This window comes from Epinephelus fuscoguttatus, linkage group LG10 (genome assembly GCF_011397635.1).
Source record: "Epinephelus fuscoguttatus linkage group LG10, E.fuscoguttatus.final_Chr_v1".
Lineage (NCBI taxonomy): Eukaryota > Metazoa > Chordata > Actinopteri > Perciformes > Serranidae > Epinephelus > Epinephelus fuscoguttatus.
Genome location: NC_064761.1, coordinates 20,013,174 through 20,019,294, shown reverse-complemented (window position 1 = coordinate 20,019,294; position 6,121 = coordinate 20,013,174).

Genomic DNA, 6,121 nt, shown 5'->3' with positions numbered 1-6,121 from the left:
GTGTGTGTGTGTGCTTTATGATAACGTTTACTTTGTGTGCGTATGAAAGATGTAATGTTATTCTGTATGATTACTGTCTGGGTTCCGACTTTAGTCTTTTCACCATGTAAGACTTTCTGTACTGTACTGTAATAATGTGCTGATTAATTTCTTTATCCATCAGTTGTTTAGGCTATAAAATGTCAGAAAAATAGTGAAAAGTCTACATCATAATTCCCAAGAGCTCAAGCTGGCTACCTCAAATGTCTTGTTATGTCTGACCACCAAAAAGATATTTAGTTTATTATCATAAAAAAATCATAAAACATGAAAATATTTACATCTGAGAACCTGGAACTACAGAAGTTTTCACAATTGAGAGACTTCCAAAATATTAATTGGTCATGAGAATCAATCTATAGGCTATCTGTTTCCCTTATTTGATCTCAATTAAGAAGGGTATTCCTCAGGCACATGCACAGTTAGACCCCAGGTGATGCTCAAGCATTTTTTTGCTGGCAGACAGAAACATTGCACTTTGCATTTGCACGAGTTTTTGTGCATGCAAAAAAGCTAAGCTTATGTTTTATTTTATGTATTTTTTGTCATTATCTATTTGTATTGCCTTTGCAGCTGTTGTCAGAGATAAAATTAGATCCAGTACATTGAAAAAAAGTTCAAATCTCTCCACCAACCAGTAGCTTTTTCTGTTTTGATGTTGTCAATGCTTATTTCCTCAATGGAGTAGTTGTCCATTATCTTATCTCAAGGCTATTATCTTATCTGTCCTCTGCTACTTGTGCACTTGACCCCATGACTTGCAGTTTTCTGAAGATGGTCTTTGACTGTTTGTCGCCAGAGCTACTGCACCTAATGAACCTCTCTCTCGGAGTGGCTGTATCACAGTGACTTCCAGCATTGCTTTGGTATGAAGAAAAGCACATTTTCAATTGGTTTATTTTCAGCTGTGACACTTAAGGTCCTTTTAAATTGGCTTCTGATCAAACATAACACAGAAAGCTCTGTTAAATGATATCAGAAGAGATTTGAAAACCAGATAAATATCTATAATGGGACATATTGATCTCAATGCTGCATTATATAGTCAGTCATCATCTATTTATAGAAAGGTTAGAAATATTGGGCTATCTAGCATATTTCTACTAATTTAGGTATTATCAGGTCAAGATAACCTTGTTCCCTTTGAGAAGTTCTGATCAGAAAGAGGAAATATTTCTTGTGGTGTGCCCCAAGGTTTAGTCCTGGGCCCAGTTCTTCTCTGTCTGTACATCCTGCTATAAAGGACATAGGTTTGGTTTCAGAAGTGGAGGGAACACAAAGAGATATACACAATAAAGTATACATAAATTGGTCATTGCACTGTCTGTACTAATGTTAGTATAAGTTACAAACATAAAAGTAGAAATGCTAAAAAGGTTTATGCACTAATCCTACTTAAAATCATGTTTAGTCTTCTTGTTAGAGTTCTAATAATTTAGGATAGATGCTGAATTTGCACCATCAAAAACACTGTGCTGTAATGCTTTGATTGATGCTCAATTCTGTTCTGAAAATTTTAATTTTAAATTTTCATTGTCGTAGTCCAGTTATAAAAATGTGTAGTCTACTGAATAAAAAGTGTTACATTTGTGTAGACATTTCATCAGCTAAATGTGCCTCATATGGCCTATCACCTTTTCTTTTAATGTTTTTTTAAACCTTTATAGTGGTGGCTTGTCTTGACTCTCACTAGCTAAGCTTGCTATGGATTCCAGATAAAATAATGGTCTTGAAGGACAATAGAGAATTTAACAGTGTGTGGACAAACACTTTGCTTTTACCACCAACCCTACAAAGTTAAAGTACCCAATAATCATGTAGAGCCCACTAATGTTGTTAGGCGAATTTAGACTTACTGTTACCTTCATTATAAGGCTCAGATGTGTTTTGCGGCTCCAGGCAGATTATTTGTAAGCTTCTTTTGGCCAAAAATGACTCTTTATAGTAGAGGCTGCTGACCCCTGTTTTAGGGGAATATACTGTAGAGCTCCCTCATCTGGAATATGGCAGCTGGACAGTTGGAGGACACTGTTCAGACAGAATTTAGAAAAACCTGAAATTATAAACGTGAGAATATCATTATCTATTCCTCAAAAGGAAGTTAAACTCTTGCCTGCCGTGTAACATTCTAGTTCAAAACTGGGACTCAGTTGCAGAATAAACATATGAAGGCAGCTAGTGACGGCAGAAAAGTCCATTCAGGGAAATCACACAAAAAGCAGAGTCTGGGCTCCTGTGGAATCATCTTCCTGTTGCGGTCCGGGAGGCAGACACCGTCTCCACATTTAAGACTAGACTTAAGACTTTCCTCTTTGATAAAGCTTATAGTTAGGGCTGGCTCAGGCTTGCCCTGTACCAGCCCCTAGTTAGGCTGACTTAGGCCTAGTCTGCCGGAGGACCCCCCTATAATACACCGGGCACCTTCTCTCCTTCTTTCTCTCTCTCTCTCTCTCTCTCTCTCTCTCTCTCTCTCTCTCTCTCGTATTCTATTACTGCATCTTGCTAACTCGGCCATTCTGGATGTCACTAACTCGGCTTCTTCTCCAGAGCCTTTGTGATTGATTAACTCATATCGCAGTGGTGTCTGGACAGCGTGACGTGTGTGGTTGTGCTGCTGCCGTGGTCCTGCCGGATGCCTCCTGCTGCTGCTGCCATCATTAGTCATTACTCATACTTCTACTGTTATTTTACACATATGACTATTGTCACACCTGTATACTGCCAGATATTAATACATACTCTCAACATATTGTACCACAGTAGCCAGAACCATAACTATAATATTATTACTTTCATTAATGTTGTTGTAAGCTACTCTCATTACCTGCATCTCTCTCTCTCTCTCTCTCTCTCTCTCTCTCTCTCTTTCTATGGATTACTGTTAATTTATTATGCTGATCTGTTCTGTACATCTATTGCACGTCTGTCCGTCCTGGAAGAGGGATCCCTCCTCAGTTGCTCTTCCTGAGGTTTCTACCATTTTTTTTTCCCGTTAAAGGGTTTTTTTGGGGGAGTTTTTCCTTATCCGCTGTGAGGGTCTTAAGGACAGAGGGATGTCGTATGCTGTAAAGCCCTGTGAGGCAAATTGTGATTTGTGATATTGGGCTTTATAAATAAAATTGATTGATTGATTGAAATACACAAGGGTTGATTACTGAGTCCATACAGGTGAGTTGAACAAGACAGAGGTGAAACACATGGACCTTTTTGACATCCTAGCAAAACCACAGGTAAAACTGAAAACATTAACGATGGCTCAGTTCCATTAAGAATGCCAGCGAGCTGTTCCAGTGAGCCAGCATGCACAATACCAGCACCTACCCTGAATGGAATGCTGCTCTCATTAATGTCATTAAACACACCTGTGCTTTTCCTACCATGACAAGTCAAAATGTCTGCCGTGAAATAAGGTCTACTGGGTAATTAACAAAGGCAGGAAAACTCAGGAAGTAAAACAGTCATATTTTAGTCATAGTCATATTTATTAGCTCTTCACCACAATTGTAGTATGGAGTACAAACAAGACAAAAAAACAAAACAAAACAAATGGTAAACAGTCAGAATGAGTCATCACAGATCAAAATAAAGGACCAACCAAGGCAACCAAGCCTGCACTCAAGTTTGACTAAACACCAACACATGATCAGAAGACATTTCAAAATAAAACAGGAGGTAGACACAAACACATGAACATAAACTTGACAGAATATCACATGCAGTGAAGTTCTTACATCTATAAACGTGCTTTGTCTATGAAAAAACACAAAGTGTAAAAAAGACAGTTTCATGCGCCATGTGCACCAGAGTATTTCTTGGCTAAAAGCAACTCTCTTCCTCTCAGCAAACAAATAGTCTGTCACGAAACCGCTTCTAACCGCTTCATCCTCTCATCCAGGTACACCCTGGACAGGTCAGACTATCGCAGGGCTGACACATAGAGACAAACAACCATTCACGCTCACATTCACACCTACGGACAATTTAGAGTTATCAATTAACCTAGTCCCCAATCTGCATGTCTTTGGACTGTGGGAGGAAGCCGGAGTGCCCGGAGAGAACCCACGCTGACACGGAGAGAACATGCAAACTCCGCACAGAAGAGCTCCCACGCCCGGGATCGAACCGGCAACCCTCTTGCTGTGAGGCGAGAGTGCTATCCACCACACCACCGTGCCGACCCTATCACGAAACCATCTGCAAAATAACAAAGATTGGGTTTTGCTGTGTCACTGTCCACGCCTGTCATGATGTGATACAACTGACAGCACAAGCAGTTACACAAAGACATCACATACGGAAAATCATAAAACTTAAATAAAGTGAAATCCATAAAACAAATCTATAAAAGTATAGCTCTTGGAAACAAAGGTTAAGCATCATATTATATATTATATAATATTGTATATTAAGCTATTTGGTTTGTTGGTTGATTCAATCAAAGAAAGTCGACTTTAGTCTTGGACTGTAAAACCTGTGTTTTCTTTGGTCTTTATTCTGGATCTTGAAACAACCTCAGGTGTACAGGTAGGCTCTGAGGCTTTATACACATCTGCTCCATAAGGTCGGGGGAAAGGGCACTAAAGAAGGGTTATGTGGTAAATCTTTAAATCAGTTCTAAGTTTCTTAAAAGAGTGAACCAACAGACAAGATATGATTCATACTGAATTGTAACAGAATGCTTAATGTATTTTCTCAAGTGTAGAAAAGTTGACTACTATGTTGCAATATGAGCTGTTACATATTTTATGCCATTGTGAAACACTGTGAACCAGTTAATTCATAAAAACATTCAGAATGATGAGTTTTGGTGTAAAAAGACACATGTAGGTGGGAAAACAACTGACATTTCACCAAGTCCCTTTGTGATGGTTCAACAAGCTGTCAGATTAAGCATGGAGCCCACACTGTGACTAACTGTACTCCCTGTAGAAATATTATCATATTTTTGGAAAAATGAAACAGCGATTCCAGAGAGAAGCAGACAGAGGGGTCTGCAGTCTGTGTTTGAAGGATATATCCAGGATGTCAAACTGACTCGGCAGCAACAACAGGTTAAAAAAACAAAGATAGTTACAAGCTAAAGCCGAACTATAGGCTACAGATGACAGTGTAAAAGTGAACCACCACATCACTGCTGATCGCCACAGAAGACAATGAATATAAAGGGAAACTTTGCTGATATTGAACCAGCTGTGTGGCATCACAGTGTGTGCAGATGACCAGTGTTTGGCTTTGCCCCTGTGCTGCTGCCAGCACCTGAACCTTCCTCTCTTGGGGAAGTCAGACAACATTCATCTGCACACACTGCGATGACACACAACTGGTTCAATATCAGCAAAGTTTCCCTGCTTCCCTTCACTGGTTCCTGTACAGCAGGGTTGGTCTTTGTTTCACTGTTATAATCATTAAAAAGCAAAAGCAGCATGTGTATACATTCAGTAGGCTATATCTTCAGTAGCTAGCTAGTTAACCCTACACTTTGCAGGGTCTGATTTTGGTTTTGGAACAGGGAAGATATGTATATCTTTTTCCAACCTCTCCAGGTAACGAGTATCATTAATACACGACATGCCCCAGGCACAACGCTCCAAATCCACAAAACCAGCCTTAAAATGAAGGAAGTCTGAAACAATTGCATTAGAGTCAATGGAGCACAGCTATGTTGTTGTCAGACCTTGGTCTGAGCCGACCCGATGCTACAATATGATTGGCGAGTTTGTGTCCGGGGGTGTGACTTTGTGAAGGGTCAGATCAGCCTCTGTCTCTGCTCGCATGGGGCAGTTGGTGAACCCAAAGAGTTAGATATTTTAATAGTACTTTAAGTCCACAGCAGTACCAAACAATACTGAGGCTTAGGGCAAACTCTATCATTACCTGGCTGTCCAGGAAGACAGGTCAGGGAGACATGATGCTGCTTTGCAGGGCGCTTGATTTGCATGCAGCTGCCAAAAGTGAAGTTGAGGAGGGAGGGCAAAAGAGCAGGTGCCTGAGCACCACCTGGGGGTCTATCTCTGCATATGCCTGCTGTACCATCAAGTTGTCTGTCCAGTTTTTAGGTTTAAGGCTAAATACCTGAAAGGTT